The 15,517-nt window shown below is 54.4% G+C and overlaps 9 non-coding genes across 9 annotated transcripts; 5 read left to right on the top strand and 4 right to left on the bottom strand.

The window, feature by feature from the left end:
- Positions 1–689: 689 nt before the first annotated feature.
- On the bottom strand, positions 690–771 carry TRNAS-GCU (transfer RNA serine (anticodon GCU)). Its single transcript has one exon. It is a non-coding gene; the product is annotated as a tRNA-Ser (tRNA).
- A 2,989-nt stretch (positions 772–3,760) lies between these two features.
- TRNAV-AAC (transfer RNA valine (anticodon AAC)) lies at positions 3,761–3,833 on the bottom strand. The gene has a single exon. It is a non-coding gene; the product is annotated as a tRNA-Val (tRNA).
- A 433-nt stretch (positions 3,834–4,266) lies between these two features.
- On the bottom strand, positions 4,267–4,339 carry TRNAK-CUU (transfer RNA lysine (anticodon CUU)). Its single transcript has one exon. It is a non-coding gene; the product is annotated as a tRNA-Lys (tRNA).
- An 807-nt stretch (positions 4,340–5,146) lies between these two features.
- Positions 5,147–5,220, top strand: TRNAM-CAU (transfer RNA methionine (anticodon CAU)). The gene has a single exon. It is a non-coding gene; the product is annotated as a tRNA-Met (tRNA).
- A 1,029-nt stretch (positions 5,221–6,249) lies between these two features.
- TRNAE-UUC (transfer RNA glutamic acid (anticodon UUC)) lies at positions 6,250–6,321 on the top strand. The gene has a single exon. It is a non-coding gene; the product is annotated as a tRNA-Glu (tRNA).
- A 599-nt stretch (positions 6,322–6,920) lies between these two features.
- On the top strand, positions 6,921–6,993 carry TRNAF-GAA (transfer RNA phenylalanine (anticodon GAA)). Its single transcript has one exon. It is a non-coding gene; the product is annotated as a tRNA-Phe (tRNA).
- A 1,046-nt stretch (positions 6,994–8,039) lies between these two features.
- TRNAL-CAA (transfer RNA leucine (anticodon CAA)) lies at positions 8,040–8,121 on the bottom strand. Its single transcript has one exon. It is a non-coding gene; the product is annotated as a tRNA-Leu (tRNA).
- A 3,846-nt stretch (positions 8,122–11,967) lies between these two features.
- TRNAS-AGA (transfer RNA serine (anticodon AGA)) lies at positions 11,968–12,049 on the top strand. The gene has a single exon. It is a non-coding gene; the product is annotated as a tRNA-Ser (tRNA).
- Positions 12,050–13,734: 1,685 nt separating this feature from the next.
- On the top strand, positions 13,735–13,807 carry TRNAK-CUU (transfer RNA lysine (anticodon CUU)). The gene has a single exon. It is a non-coding gene; the product is annotated as a tRNA-Lys (tRNA).
- Positions 13,808–15,517: the final 1,710 nt, after the last annotated feature.

Genomic DNA, 15,517 nt, shown 5'->3' with positions numbered 1-15,517 from the left:
TGATCAGCTAACATGAGACAGTTCAAACGCTTAATCTATTTAATTATTTAAATTAAACTGTTCTCCCCAGCTGCAGCCCTAGCAAAATGGCTGGGGTGTGATTGTGTCATTAGTGGCGAGTGTCCATTAGTAACCAAGAGTCCATGGAAAGGTTTGGGGAGGGCAGGGGCTCAGCAAAGGGGTGGGGTCTTGCGGAAGGGACGGGATAGATCCTGGCTTGCCCTGACATTTCAAAGGTGACCCTGGGGCCATGTGGCCCCCTGAGCAGCCTCTGATGTTCCCTGTGTGAGCCCCAGAACCAGCCCTGAGTGACGGGGGCAGAGGGGGAGCAGCTCACACATGCCAAGGGGCTGCCCAGGGACAGGACATGAGCCCTGGGAGGCAGTAGTGACATCACAAGGGCCTTGTGCAGCACCTCAGCTCATTGGCCAGGAGGCAGTGACCTCACAGAGGGACCATGGCAACAGCCAGGTGGGACAGGCTGCAGGGCTGGGGCATCTCAGAGACCCCCCTGGCCTGGCTGTCTGGAATCTCCTTTGGGAGGTTTCCCCTTGAGGGCAGAAGGGATTGAGGGTCCCAGCTGGGAGTGTGTCTGTGGAGATTTCCCCTTTCCCCAGGCTGCAGTGGGAGAGGATGGCACTGAACTGGAGAGAGATCTGGGAGAAGCAAGAGGAAGGGCTGAAAACATCCGACGAGGATGGGATTTGAACCCATGCGTGCAGAGCACAATGGATTAGCAGTCCATCGCCTTAACCACACAGCCACCTCATCTGAGCTGTAAGGGTTTGTTACCAATTACCCAAAGCCAGCACTGCCAGGAACCTTTGTGCCACTCGCTGGCTGGCCAGGGACACCCAGGGTGGGAAAGTTTTGGCTTTTCACAATGTTCCCTGGGCTGTTGTACAAAGCTCAGTGCTCGTAACAAACCCAAACAACCCTTGACTACATCTACGCTGCAGGCTTCTTACACAAGAACTGTTTTGTGCAAGCGTTCCTGCGCAAAATGTCTTGTGCAAGAGCACGTCCACACTGCCATGTGCTTTTGCACAAGAATGTCCGTGGCAGTGTGCACGCTCTCTTGTGCTGGAAAGCTCTGATGGCCATTTTAGCCATAGGGATTTCTTGCACAAAAAACCCTGTTGCCCATTCATACTACCTTTTTGTGCAAGAGCTCTTGCACAAGAAGGTTTATTCCTCATGGGGAGAGGAATAACTCTTGCCCAAGAAGCCCTCTTTTCCTACGTTTCGCTGTAAATTTACTTGCACAAGAACGCGCGCGCAGTGTAGATGCTCCTCAAGTTTATGTGCAAGAACGGCCATTCTTGGGCAAGAAGCCTGCAGTGTCGACGTAGCCCCTGGGTGCCCAGAGAGGGGCTGTCTAGTCACAGTCTGGCTCGGCGCGCTCTGCAATAGGAAGATGTCCACGGAGCAGGCAGATGGCAGCGGCACACGGCTCTGGTGGGCCCAGCATCCAGAGGAGCGTTTCCGATATGAGTGTTTACTGACAGTGTCCGTCTCTGGTCTGATTTCACAGTGTGGTGAGACACTGGCACCCACAGCAGCATGGATGGGGCGGCTGGAGGGAGTGGCTGGCGGGCGGCCGGTAGGAGCAGTGGCAAGTGGCCAGGGCAGTGGGTGAGCCTCATTTGCATTTCTAATGAGCCACCATTGTTGTGGAAGAGGCTCTTGTGCCAGAAGGTGCAGGGGACAATCAGCGGGCGGAGGGTTATTTTTTCTCCTCCCTGGACTGATGTGGCTAGAACTGAGGAGAAGAAAATCCTCTTCCCTTCTCCTCAGAAGATGGAAATTGCAGTTTGCAGGATTCAGAGCCCTGAGTGCTGCCCCTTACACCATAGGACCTGTGGTGTGAAAGTGCAGTGGGCACCTCTGACTCTCAGCTCTCAGGCTGGCCTCTGCTCTCCTGGCTTCTCTCCAGCTGCTTCATCTCCCAGGACTCCCTGTAAGAAATGTGTCACTTTCACCCCTGGGAGCAGCTCAGCCATGCAAAGGGGCTGCCTGGGGCAGGGGTGGGTGTGGCAGTGACATCACAAGGGCCTTTTGCAGCCCCTCAGCTTATTGGCTAAAGGAGGTTGGGAGGTGGTGACCTCACAGAGAGTCCATGACAATGGCCAGGTGGGACAGGCTGCAGGGCAGGGGCCATCTCAGAGCCCCCCCCCCCCCCCATGGCTTTGCTGCAGGGAGTCTCCTTCAGAGTTGCCCTTGAGGCCTTTTCGGAGCCTTTTCCTTTCCCACGACTAACTGACCTAGATGACAGACGTCGCTGTGGAGAAGGGAAGAGCCTCCAAGAAGGCCTCTGTAAATGCAGCAGGGGAATTAGCTCAAGTGGTAGAGCGCTTGCTTAGCATGTGAGAGGCAGTGGGATCGATGCCCACATTCTCCAACTACAGCTCCGCTCTTATCCCTTATTTTCACTGTCAGGAGCTCAGTGGCTTCCTACCTGCTCTCCCAAAAGAGACAGACCTGGCTCCCCTTTCTTTGCCACCAGCAATTGCCATGCTGCAAAGCAGAGAGTGGAGATATCAGGCTCTCTGGTGCAATGGAAAGCATGTTGGACTTTTAAGCTGCAACAAAATACAGGACTATGTAGCACTTTAAAGACTAACAGGATGGTTTATTAGATGATGAGCTTTCGTGGGCCGGACCCACTTCCTCAGATCAAATAGTGGAAGAAAATTGTCACAACCATATATAGCAAAGGATACGATTAAAAAAACCGAACACATATGAAAAGGACAAATCAAATTTCAGAACAGAACGGGGATGCGGGGGGGAAGGTAAATGTCTGTGAGCTAATGATATTAGCGGTGATAATTGGGGAAGCTATCTTTGTAATGGGTAAGATAACTAGAGTCTTTGTTAGGACCCCGTCGTAAAGTGTCGAATTTTAGCATGAATAACAGTTCAGAGGATTCCCTTTAAAGTGCAGTTTTAAAAGGCTTTTGAAGCAGGATGCAGGTAATTAAGTCATTGAGATAATGTCCTTTCTGGTTGAAATGGCAAGAAACTGGTTTTTTTCTGTATTTTGTTTCACCTATCCTAGACTAACATGGCTACTTTTCTATCACTATTTTAAGCTGCAGTGATTCGTGTGAGCCCACCTAGACTTTCAAAGTTTGTGGGTTCAAGTCCCACGAGTGTCACTTTAGCTGCTTTCTCATTTCCAGGGCGCAGCTTTTACAGAACAGGCAATCCTTAGGGTGAAACTGGGGTGGGCTTGAGTCCAGACAGTTCCCAGCAGACCCCAGTGAGGATGGAGGGAAAGGCTGGTTCTCCCGGTTGGGGCTGGGAGTTGTTCTGAAAGGCTTCAGGTGCCATTAGATCATTTTATCCCTCCCTGTCTCCTACCAGTGCTGAGCAACACTCAGGCTATGTCTGCCCTACACTGCTCTTCTGGGAAAAGCTACGCAAATTTCAAAACCCAGTTTGTGCAGCTTTTTCTTCTGCTTTTTTTTTTTTTTTTTTTTTGGTAGAGGCTTTTCGGACATTTGGCCTGTTACACTGGGCAAGTCACACAAGGGAGGCAGCAGGCAGAGCCGGCCCAATGCACCAGCCTCCCAGGGCGGGGAGGCCAAGGCACAAGCAGCTGCCTGGCCTAATTTATCTGGCTTCCCCAGGTTGGCAACCAGGGGCATTATCAGCTGACGTTACCCCCCACCCTGTCACATGAGCGTTGGGCTCATCAACAGGATGGTCAGCAGCAGCTGCAGTTACCTGGGCACCGCAATAAGAGAAGACCCTGTGTTTCTGCCTGGCTTTGAACCAGGAACCTTTTGCATGTTAGGCAAACATGAGAACCACTACACCACAGAAACACATTTCAAGAGATGGAACTTGTCTGACTGTTCTGTTTCTAGCTCTTTCTAACACCCTGCTCTGCAGGGGAGGGGGATGCTCCTTGTGAACACTCCACCTCTTGTTCTCAGGGAAGCGCCTCATTTCCTCACCAGCCCCATGAGATTTGTAGCTCAAAGCTGGAGCTGCAGTGGAAGGAGGTGAAGCTACAGAAGCTGACGGGGAACAATCAGCGGGCGGAGGGTTATTTTTTCTCCCCCCTGGGCTGATGTGGCTAGAACTGAGGAGAAGAAAATCCTCTTCCCTTCTCCTCAGAAGATGGAAATTGCAGTTGGTTCTCTCTTTGGTTCTACTAAAGCTGGACCCCAGGACTAGACTTTTTCTTTCTAAAACCCTGGTGAAAAGTGAGAGCCAATTGCTCACAGATTGAGAATGTGAGTTACAGAAGGGCACCGCCCAGCATGGGGCTTGAACCCATGACCCTGAGATTAAGAGTCTCATGCTTTACCAACTGAGCTAGCCAGGCTGCCTGCAAAAAAGGTCCTAATATCCCATCTCAGTGTAACAGGAGCCAAGTGTTCTCCACTGCCTGACTCAAGGCTCTTTCTTGCCCCTAATGTGGGGTTCTGGTCTGTGGAGAGGTTTGAACTCGAACCCCACTCCCGACACACCCACTTCTTTCCCCACAAGGAACGGACCCATTTCCATCTCTCCAGGGACTGGTCCGTTCTCTGCAAAATGTTCAACCTGTTTCATTTTCTGCAGGAACGAGTGGAATCCATGCGCCCTGTTCCCCAGTGAGAGGTATGTGTCCTCTTCCCCCCTTTCCACAGACACAGCAGGCCAGGGGGCTATGAGCCTCCAGAGGCCCCTTCCTACTTGGCCTCCCACAAAGCTGGGGTGAAAAGCTGCTAGACCCCAGCCCTCCTGGGCCAAGCCATGGCAGAGGTAGCAGGATTCACTCCCATCTTCTCCTGCCTGTGCCCTGGTATCCCTCAGGTGTCCATGTTGTTCACTTACCTCTGGGCTTTGGGCACCTGCCCCATCAAACCTAGTTTAAAGCCTCCTCACTAGGTTAGCCAGTCTGCACCCAAATACTCTTTCCTTCCTCGACAGGTGAACCCCAGCGCTGCTGAGCAGCCCTTCATGCAACATCATCCTATGGGCAAGGAAGCCAAAGCCCCCTGCCCACTGAGCTGTAGCTTTCTGTGCCCAGGGGGCCAGACACCGCCTGGGCTTGATGGCTGGAGGGAAGTGGGGAACGGCTGCACTTTGGGAGTCAAAAGTGTTGTCTGGAAACGTAAAGAGCCATTTTAAAGACACTTCAGAGGAGGGCACCATGGCTTAGCTGGCTAAAGCACCTGCCTCATAAACAGGAGATCCTGGGTTCAAGTCCCAGTGGTGCCTTGTTGTAACCTTTGCTCACATTTACTTATGCCCTTCTGGGACACAGGAGAGACCTCTCCTGGCCACCCATAGAACTGCTAGTTCAGGAAAAGGCTGATTGGGGAGGGGTATTGGGAAGAAGGAAACCACAAGCCTGGAGCCCCAGCAGAGGCTGCTGGCACTGGCAAGGCAGGGCTCTGACTGCAATTGCTGGGACAAGAGAGCCCGCACCACACGCCCTTGTGATTCCCTCAGGGGGTCAGGTCAGGGCCTAGAGAGCCTGAGGGAGCAACCACTGCAGCTCCTGCAGCCATAGAGAGTCATGGTATGTGGGCATCAGGTGCTTGTCACTTGTTGTTTCCTTCTTCCAAACACCCCTCCCCAATCAGCCTTTTCCTGAACCAGCAGTTCCATGGGTGGCCAGGGGAGGTCTCTTCTGTGTCCCAGAAGGGCATAAGTAAATGTGAGCAAAGGTTACAACAAGGCACCACTGGGACTTGAACCCAAGATCCACTGTTCATAAGAGAGGTGCTTCAGCCAGCTAAGCCATGGTGCCCTCCATGACAAGGGCTTTGAAACTGTTCTACTTTATGGTCCCAGACACCCCCTTCCCATTCCAAAGTGCAGCCGTTCCCCATTCCCCTCCAGCTCTTGCCATGACTCAAGGCCTGCGCAGCCCAAGACATTTCATCCAAAACAGAACTGGATAATTTAATGCAGGGAAGGTCAATCAATGGCATTTAACCAGGATGGACAGGGCAGGTGTCCCTAGCTGGTGTATTCTAGAAGCTGGGAATGGGTGACAGGAGGGATCACTTAACAAGTGTCTGTTCTGAGGATTCCCACTGGGCAATGAAATTGGCTGCTGTCGTGAGACAGGATCCTGGGCTAGTTGGGCAACTGGCATGGCCCAGTCTGGCTGTTCTGATGTTCTGTTTGGTTTCTGTTCTTGTCCCCTCTGGCCAATGGAAAATAGACCCATGTCCTGAAGGGGACAGAAAGTGGCCTGTGAAAGGCTAGTGTAGGTAAGGAGAGACCCATGTTCGTGTGTCCCTGATGGTCTAGTGGCTAGGATTCAGCACTTTCACTGCTGAGGCCTGGGTTCAATTCCCAGTCAAGGAAACCAGCCTCATCTGTATTAATGAAACCTGCCAAGTCTTTGCCCTTTTCCATCACAAGGAGGGCCAGGGGGTTGGGTTGGGTTGGGTTGGGGGAAGGGAGGGGCTGGGGTGCCAGAGGCAGGCTCTGACTGGGAGACACTCCCAGCAGCCAAGCACATTTCTCAGGCAGCCCCTTCCCTGCACAGGGGGTACAGGTCACACGCCTGGGTGAATAAGAGCTTGTGGGGACTGGCCAGGGCTTCAAGCAGGCAGCTCCCATTGGCCACAAACAAGCTGGGAGCAGGGACCAGGCATGAAGCCTTTTCCTCTACAGCTGAGAGACACAAAGGGCCCAGCAGCCCCTTCTCTCAGCTGTGCGTGGGGGCAGGGCGAGCAGGGAATCTGCCTGAGGCTTCTTGCTGCCATGTTGGGTGGCTTCATGGGCTGGATCCAGCCCGCTGGCCTGTATTGCCCAGGCCTGGCGTAGAGGGAACCTTGGCTCTGGGCTGTGGGGGAGGGGCGCTGTGGAAAGGCCAGTCTGGCCTTCCTGGGCAGGGCATGACAACATGCGGCAAAACATCCTGGACAGAGAATTACAGGCCAGACAGGCCTCTTACCACAGCCAAAGTAGCTCAGTGGGGAGAGTGTTAGACTGAAGATCTAAAGGTCCCTGTTTCAATTCCTGGCTTTGGCATGCTCCAATAGGGGCTAATTACTTCAGGTTGATGGTTTTGCTTAGAGCTGTGATCACAACCTGCACTGCAGGAGAAAAAGGGAGATGAGCTGCATCCTGGGGCTCTTCCTGCTTTCTCTTGGCCCTGGGTCTCTATCCTGCCACAGGGCAGGTACAAGGGCTACAGTTGGGGGCAATCAGGTGACACCACAAAGAACACTCCCTGTTGGTGGTGCTGGAACATGGCACCACATGAGCATGTTGTTAACACCCATGTCTCCCCCGCTCAGGACCACTAGAGATGTCCAGCAGCTCTGTCCTTGCACCCTGGGGCTGTCTGTCTGGGCCATGCACTCACACACACTGGCCCCTCCCTTTCTAGGACATGGCTCCTGTTGTTCCTTCCTTTACTCAGCCTGGGAGTTGGGCTTATCCCCAAGCAACAGGGGCTGTGTTTACCTGGGGAGCCACAAATAGGAGCAGAACCCCCTGTTCCCACTTTCTGCTTGGCTTTGAACCAGGAGCCTTTTGCACATTAAGCAAACACAATAACCACCACCCCACAGAAACATGCTTGTCAGTTTTTTTCTGTACATAAACTTGGACAAATATTCTGTTACTAATTCTTTGCCCAAGGCAGAGCAAGAGCAGGGAACAAGACCCCCCCCCCCCCCCCCCAATACTTCTCTAGACCCTTTGCTCCCAACACGGGAGGAGTGGGGGGCTGTGTGCCTCGGGAGGAGTGACCCACATCATATCCCCAGCATTTCTGCCCTTCATGGATGGACCTTTGGGGGCAGGCCCAGACGCTCCATCCTCTCACTCAACTCCTATCACACACTGGAGCAGGGCAGCCCCCAGGGGTAGGGCTGAGCCATGGGGTGCTGGGCAAGGGGCAGAGGCTGCAGGAGCTGAGCGTTTCCCTAGAGGCCAGGGACCCATAAAGAGGCACCAGGCCCCTGTCTCTCTCGGAAAGGCGCAGAAAGGGATTGACTGGGGACAGGGAGAGTGGCTCAGGGGTTGTGCAGCTTGTTGCCGGGTGGGGGCTGTGGCCAAAACTCAGACGTCACTGTGAGCAGGATTTGAACCTGCGCTGGGAAACCCTATTGGATTTTGAGTCCAACATTTTAACCACTCGGCCACCACAACTGCAAGCACAGCAGTACCTTCGGGCCAGGGAAACTGGTAAATAATCCCAGTGCCCAGGCCTGACCTCACAGAATCCACACAGCAAACCTGGCTCCCCGAGCACAGGGGGAGTCTGGGGGCTCCTTGCTGGGCCCTGGGGTGAAGCATCAAACCAGCCCCCTCCTGTGCAGCTGTGAGTGTTGCTGTCCCTGCTGTACAGACAGGGCCATGGAGGCAGGGAGAGATTCACTGAATGGGCCAAGGTCACCCAGCTAGTTAGAGCCCAGCTCTGCCCCCAGCTCCCTGCCCCAACCACCGATGTGCTGACTCCCTCGCTGCCAGGGGGCTGTTTGCATTGGCCTCTTTTGTTTTCTTTTCTGCTGTGAGACATTGGGACAGTTGGCCAGAGCGTCCCGCAGTTGCCATCTCCCTCTGTGCAGGTGCTGTCCAGAGCCCCGAGTAGCAAACGCTGACACTGCTGTTAGGTCCAGACCAGAGGGGAGTGTTTAAGGGTTATTTCGGAAGAAGGGTTTTCTCCCCAAATAACTGCATCTAAATGGTGTTTTTTATTTCAAAATAAAGTATTTTGAAACAGCACCCGGACACGATTATGCAAATGTAGCGCCGGATATTTAAATCCCGGTTCCATTTACAATTTCAAATGTCTCCATTTGCATCCTTCTCTTGAAAGAGGGTGCAAGTGTCGACATGTCCTGGGTGTTGCAACCTCCCAGCACTCACCTGATGTTCCCTCCCCGCTGTCTGAAGATGTTTGGGAGTCCTCCTGCGTCTGGGGACTGGCTCCAGGGTGAAGGTCACAAAGCTTGTGGAATTCTCCTCCTCGTCCTGGCGCTGCAGGTCATCAGTGTTGTCATCCTGGAGCTGCAGCTGCTGCTTCCCAGGTGTCTCCATCCCAGACTCCACAACTATCCCTGGAGACAGGAGCTCCCCAAATTAAGGGATTCGGTCCAGTTCCTCACAGTATGCACAGTGCTGCGGTGCTTCCCCAGAGCGGGACCTGCCCTCACGGGCCCTCACATACCCCTCCCGCAATTCGTTGACCTTGGGTCTGACTTGATCTAGGATGCAGGAGGGGGGAGGTGGCCTCTCTCTGCAAGGCCATCAGCCATTGGGCCATATGTTAGATAATTTCATGGAGGTTAGGTCCATAAAAGCTATTAGCCAGGGGATAAAATGGTGCCCCTGGCCTCTGTTTGTCAGAGGCTGGAGACGGATGGCAGGAGACAAATGGCTTGATCATTGTATTCGGTCCACCCCCTCCGGGGCACCTAGTGCTGGCCACTGTCGGCAGACAGGACACTGGGCTAGACGGACATTTGGTCTGACTCAGTACGGCCATTTTTATGTTCACAAATGTCCACATTCCTCCACCTGGACTGCCGGGCCTGCAGAGACTCCCCCTCGGATCACAGCTCCAAGAGGGTCTTTATCTCTGGCCCAGACACTGACAGTGCCCAGTGTTTCTGCCCCTTGCTTGGTCCTGTGATTTGTCCCTGAAGAGGTCTCTGGGGGCTTGTGCCTGAGACATGGCTCTCCGAAAGGCAGACGTGCTCGATCTTAGGCAAAGGACCCAGAAACAACACTTTACAGCAACAAACACGAGAACAGCTCTTGATCCGCATCCCTGGGCCACACAGAGTATCCAGAAGTCACTTCCCCACCTCTCCCTTGTCTGCTCTAGAGCTTAGCCCAAAGTCTGATAAACTCTACTCTCCCACCCAACAACCTCTGGGACTCCTCTCCCACCCAGCTCCTCACACCACGGAGAGCGCAGGGCAGCCACTCCCCCAGCATCACCACTTCTGGTCTTTGCCTAATGGCCCCTTTCAGGCCCTGGGTCAGCCCAGCAATTCCATGGGTGGCCAGGGGAGGCCTCTTCTGTGTCCCAGAAGGACCTGGGAAAATGTGAGCAAAGGAAGCAACAAGGCACCACTGGGAGTTGAACCCAGGCTCTTCTGTTTAGAAGGAGCAAGCTAAGCCATGGTGCCCCCCTCAACCTGTTGGGTAAAACTGCTCTGTGGTCCCAGACAACACCTTTGACTCCCAAAGTGCAGCAATTTCCTTCCAGCCCTGGCTGTGTCTGCGGCTGAGCTGCACAAAGGAAGATACAAGATCCCCTGGGGGGGGGGGGGGGGGTTGCCGGATGAACATGCCTGAGGAAAGAAGCTGGAAGCGCAACAGACACACAAAAGGGGACGAGGGACAGTTTGAGTCACACACATGGCAGGTGGCTCAGCTCAGCCAGGGACCTTATCCACTCACAGAGCTTCACAGCTTCTCCACCCCCCAAACCCCACCAGGCAAACTGCCCCATGGGCCTCGCCCGCACCATGCTCAGGGCCTGGGGATTTTCTGTCAGTTTGCCAGACCAAATAACTAACCACCCCACTGCTCTGGAGTCTCTGCCTCTCATGGGCCTTCTCATGCCTCAGGCTCCTCTTTGTCTCCAGGCAGACCCTGCTCTGCCACAGGCTGTCACTCCTGGGCCTTCTAGAGTAAAATGTGCCTCTTCATTCTGACTTTGAATGCCTGGGGTTTTAGCAACCAGATCTGCACCTAACACCAGCTAGTGAGGAGTCTGGACAGCTTCTGCAGCAAGGGAGACAGTAACTGCAGGGCATCCTTGACAACTATTTCAGAGAGCAAAGGAATGCAAACTATTTGTCAGTGAACAACAAGGAAACTGTCACCCCAGGTGGGACTTGAATCCACAATCCCTGTCTTAGGAGGATAGTGCCTTGTCTATTAGACCACTGGGGCACACAGAAAAGCCTGCCAGGGAAAGAAATTCACCCTTCTAAATGTCCCTTCTTCAACTTTTAGCTCCTAATGAATCCCCTTTGAAGAAGCCAGATACACAGGAAGGGCTGATCTCACCCCTCTGAAAATCAGCTTTCCATGGGTATAGGCAGCTGGCTCCAAGTCATGGGTCTTGACATCTCGTCTCCCTCCTGAATCCAGGGAAGTGTCTCCCACCACTGCAGCCTCCTGATGCTCTATGGCCCTGTCTGTACAGCAGGGACAGCAACACTCACAGCCCCACAGGAGGGCCCCTGGCAGCCTCTGATGTTCCCTGTGTGAGCCCCAGAACCAGCCCTGAGTGACGGGGGCAGAGGGGGAGCATCTCACACATGCCACGGGGCTGGCCAGGGGCAGGACATGAGCCTGCCAAGCAGCAGTGACATCACAAGGAACTTTTACAGCGCCTCAGCTTATTGGCTGGGAGGCAGTGACCTCACAGAGCAACCATGGCAACAGCCAGGTGGGAAAGGCTCATTGGTTGGAGGCAGTGACCTCACAGAGCAACCTTGGCAACAGCCAGGTGGGAAAGGCTCATTGGTTGGAGGCAGTGACCTCACAGAGCAACCATGGCAACAGCCAGGTGGGAAAGGCTCATTGGTTGGAGGCAGTGACCTCACAGAGCAACCTTGGCAACAGCCAGGTGGGAAAGGCTCATTGGTTGGAGGCAGTGACCTCACAGAGCAACCATGGCAACAGCCAGGTGGGAAAGGCTCATTGGTTGGAGGCAGTGACCTCACAGAGCAACCTTGGCAACAGCCAGGTGGGAAAGGCTCATTGGTTGGAGGCAGTGACCTCACAGAGCAACCTTGGCAACAGCCAGGTGGGACAGGGGCAATCTCAGAGACCCCCATGGCCTGGCTGCCTGGAATCGCCTTTGTGAAGTTTCCCCTTGAGCTCACCTCTAAGGCAGCCTCAGACCAGAGCACCCAGGACCCCTCTGCATGACTGCTGAAATGGTTTGCTGTGTGAATTCTGTGGGTCAGGTGACGTCAGGCCTGGGCACTGAGATTATTTACCAGTTTCCCTGGCCTGCTGTTACTTAGAGCTGTGGTGGCCGAGTGGTTAAGGTATTGGACTAGAAGTCTAATAGGGTTTCCCTGTGCAGGTTCAAATCCTGCTCACAGCAAGGCCTGTGGTTTGGCCACAAGCCTTTCTAGAGCAACATGGTACCCAAACCCTGAGAAGAACGTGGCCTGTCCCATCAGAAAGGACACCTGGGTCTTGTCTACAGTGGCCCCTTTTCCGAAAGGGGCATGCTAATTTTACAGGTTGTAATAGGGAAATCCGCGGGGGATTTAAATATCCCCCGCGGCATTTAAATAAAAATGTCCGCCGCTTTTTTCCGGCTTTTAGAAAAGCCGGAAAAGAGCGTCTACACTGGCCCCGATCCTCCGGAAAAAAGCCCTACTTTGAAGTAGGAATAAGAGATCCTCCAGAAAAGGGCTTTTTTTTATCAGAGTCAGAGGTGCCCACTGCACTTTCCCACCATAGGTTGCATGGTGTAAGGGGCAGTACTCAGGACTCTGAATCCTGCAAGCTGAGTTCAAGTCTCAGTGGGACCTGCTAAGACTGAGCTAGTTGTTACAAGGTTCAGGTGCTTTGGCTTCCATGCCCTGAGATTCAACACAGAGAGTTTTGTTCCTCTTGCTGGGTGTCTGAGGCCCCCTGGAGCTCCATCTCCAGACTGAGCAGGGGGTTGGGAAAGGTCTGATGCCATCACAGCTGCAGGGCAGGTCACCCACTGCTGGAGGCAGCCAGACAGTGTGAGCAGGTCAGACGGGGGATTTGGGGAAGGGTTCTTGGTCCCAGCCATGCACCTTGGCACAAAGAGCAATGACCCCTGCACAAAGTGCATTGTGGGAATAAGAGTTGGGGCAGCAGGAAAGGGGCCGGCCCCTCAGCACCAGGGCACGGGCAGGAGAAGACGGGAGTGAATCCTGCTACCTCTGCCATGGCTTGGCCCAGGAGGGCTGGGGTCTAGCAGCTTTTCACCCCGGCTTTGTGGGAGGCCAAGTAGGAAGGGGCCTCTGGAGGCTCAAGGCCCCCTGGCCTGCTGTGTCTGTGGAAAGGGGGAAGAGGACACATACCTCTCACTGGGGAACAGGGCGCATGGATCCCACTCGTTCCTGCAGAAAATGAAACAGGCTGAGCATTTTGCGGAGAACAGGCCAGAGCCCTTCTCCTGTCCCTGGAGAGATGGAAATGGGTCCGTTCCTTGTGGGGAAAGAAGTGGGTGTGTTGGGAGTGGGGTTCGAGTTCAAACCTCTCCACAGACCAGAACCCCACATTAGAGGCAAGAAAGAGCCTTGAGTCAGGCAGTGGAGAACACTTGGCTCCTGTTATGCTGTGATGGGATATTAGGAAACCTTTTGCACACAGTGGCTATGTTTAGACTGGCATGGTTTTCTGGAAATGCTTTTAACAGAAAACTTTTCCATTAAAAGCATTTTCGGAAAAGAGCGTCTAGATTGGCAGGATGCTTTTCTGCAAAAGCACGTTTTGCGTAAAAGCGTCCGTGGCCAATCTAGACGTGGTTTTCTGCAAAAAAGCACCGATTGCCATTTTTGCGATTGGGGCTTTTTTGCGGAAAACAAATCTCTGCTGTCTACACTGGCCCTTTTGCGCAAGTTTTTCGGAAAAAGACTTTTGCCCAAACAGGAGCAGCATAGTATTTCTGCAAAAACACTGACAATCTTACATGAGATCGTCAGTGCTTTTGCAGAAATTCAAGCGGCCAGTGTAGACAGCTGGCAAGTTTTTCCGGAAAAGCGGCTGCTTTTCTGGAAAAAGTGTACAGTTTAGCTACAGCCAGCCTGGCTAGCTCAGTTGGTAGAGCATGAGACTCTTAATCTCGGGGTCATGGGTTCAAGCCCTATGCTGGGCGGTGCTCTTGCTTAACTGACATTCTCAGTCTGCAAGGAATTGGCACTCAGTTTTCACCAGGGTTTTAGAAAGAAAAAGTCTAGTCCTGGGGTCCAGCTTTAGTAGAACCAGAGAGAGAACCAACTGCAATTTCCATCTTCTGAGGAGAAGGGAAGAGGATTTTCTTCTCCTCAGTTCTAGCCACATCAGCCCAGCGAGGAGAAAAAATAACCCTCCGCCCGCTGATTGTCCCCCATCAGCTTCTGTAGCTTCACCTCCTTCCACAGCAGCTCCAGCTTTGAGCTACAAATCTCAAGGGGCTGGTGAGGAAATGAGGAGCTGGCAGCTCGGGTTAGCGGCTTCCCTGAGAACAAGAGGTGGAGTGTTCACAAGGTGCATTCCCCTCCTACGCAGAGCAGGGTCTTAGAAAGAGCCAGGAACAGAACAGTCAGACAAGTTCCACTAAAACAGAAGACAGTGTTAAGTGTTTTTTTGTGGTGTAGTGGTTATCACATGTGCCTGACATGCAAACGGTCCCTGGTTCAAAGCCAGCTGGAAACAGAGTGTCTTCTCTTATTGCTGCTCCCCTGGGTAAGTGCAGCTCCTGCTGCCTGGGATGAGCCCAACTCCCATGCGACAGAGGGGTGTCATCAGCTGAGAATGCCCCTTGGTGGCAGCCTGGGGAAGCCAGAAGGGTCAGGCCAGGCACCGGATGGACACTTGTGTCTCAGCCTCCCCTGCCCTCGGAAGCTGGCGTATGGGGCCGGCTCCTCCTGCTGCTTCCCTTGTGTGACTTGCCCAAGGAGGAAGTGAGGCAGGAATGGGGCAGAGGAGGGAGGCCAAGCTGAGGGGGGCAGGACAAAAGCTCAGTGTCTCAGTGGGACTCAGTAGAGTGAGCAGAGACCCCCCCCCCCCTTGTTCTGCCAAAGCCTGTGTGTTGGGGCTGGCTGTGGGGAGGCAGAGCCCTGTCTCTGTCTCAGGGCACCTCCGGGAGGCTCCTTGCAGCCCAGGAGAAGAAGGGGGCTCTGGGTGGAAGGAAAACAAGCAAAGCTGGTCCCAGTGGGCCTGGGCCAGGGCTCCAGTTTGGCCCAGCTGAGTCACAGGTGTCTTGTGTAGGTCCCATGGTCTAAGGCGCCCGCCAGGTGCTCGGGGCTGGCCTGGCCCCGGGCACATGGCGCACGGGCGCTTGCGGGGGGAGCGCGCTTGGCGGGGGGAGCGCCAGGCGCGCGGCACTCGGCGGGATGCAGCGGGGGGGAACGCCGGCTCCGGGCGCGCGGCACTCGGCGGGAGGGGGGGGAGCGGGGAGCGCCGGCCCCGGGCGCGCGGCCCTTGGAAGGGGCCCTGCCCCCGGGCGCGCAGCTATGGGGGGGCCCCGCCCCCGGGCACGTGGATGGGGGGGTGCCCCCGGTCTCCGCCCCCTGGCGCCCGGCGGGCAAATGGCCACGCCCCCTGGCGCCCGACAACCTAAAAAGGTTGGGGACCACTGGTATAAGGCTGTGTCTAGACTACATGCCTCTGTCGGCAGTGGCATGTAGATTAGGGTTGTAGGCAAAGGCAAATGAAGCCGCGATTTAAATGATCATTTACATTTACATGGCTGCTGCGCTGAGCATGGCTGAGCTGCTGGAATGAGGTTTACCGGGGCTGCTGACAAAGGGCTTTGATGTCGACAGGGGGAACGTCCAGACTAGCGGCGAGCCGACAAACAGCTGTTTGTTGGCTCAGTGCGGCA

Source organism: Pelodiscus sinensis, unplaced genomic scaffold (genome assembly GCF_049634645.1).
Source record: "Pelodiscus sinensis isolate JC-2024 unplaced genomic scaffold, ASM4963464v1 ctg46, whole genome shotgun sequence".
Lineage (NCBI taxonomy): Eukaryota > Metazoa > Chordata > Testudines > Trionychidae > Pelodiscus > Pelodiscus sinensis.
This window is presented reverse-complemented; position numbering and strand designations above follow the sequence as displayed.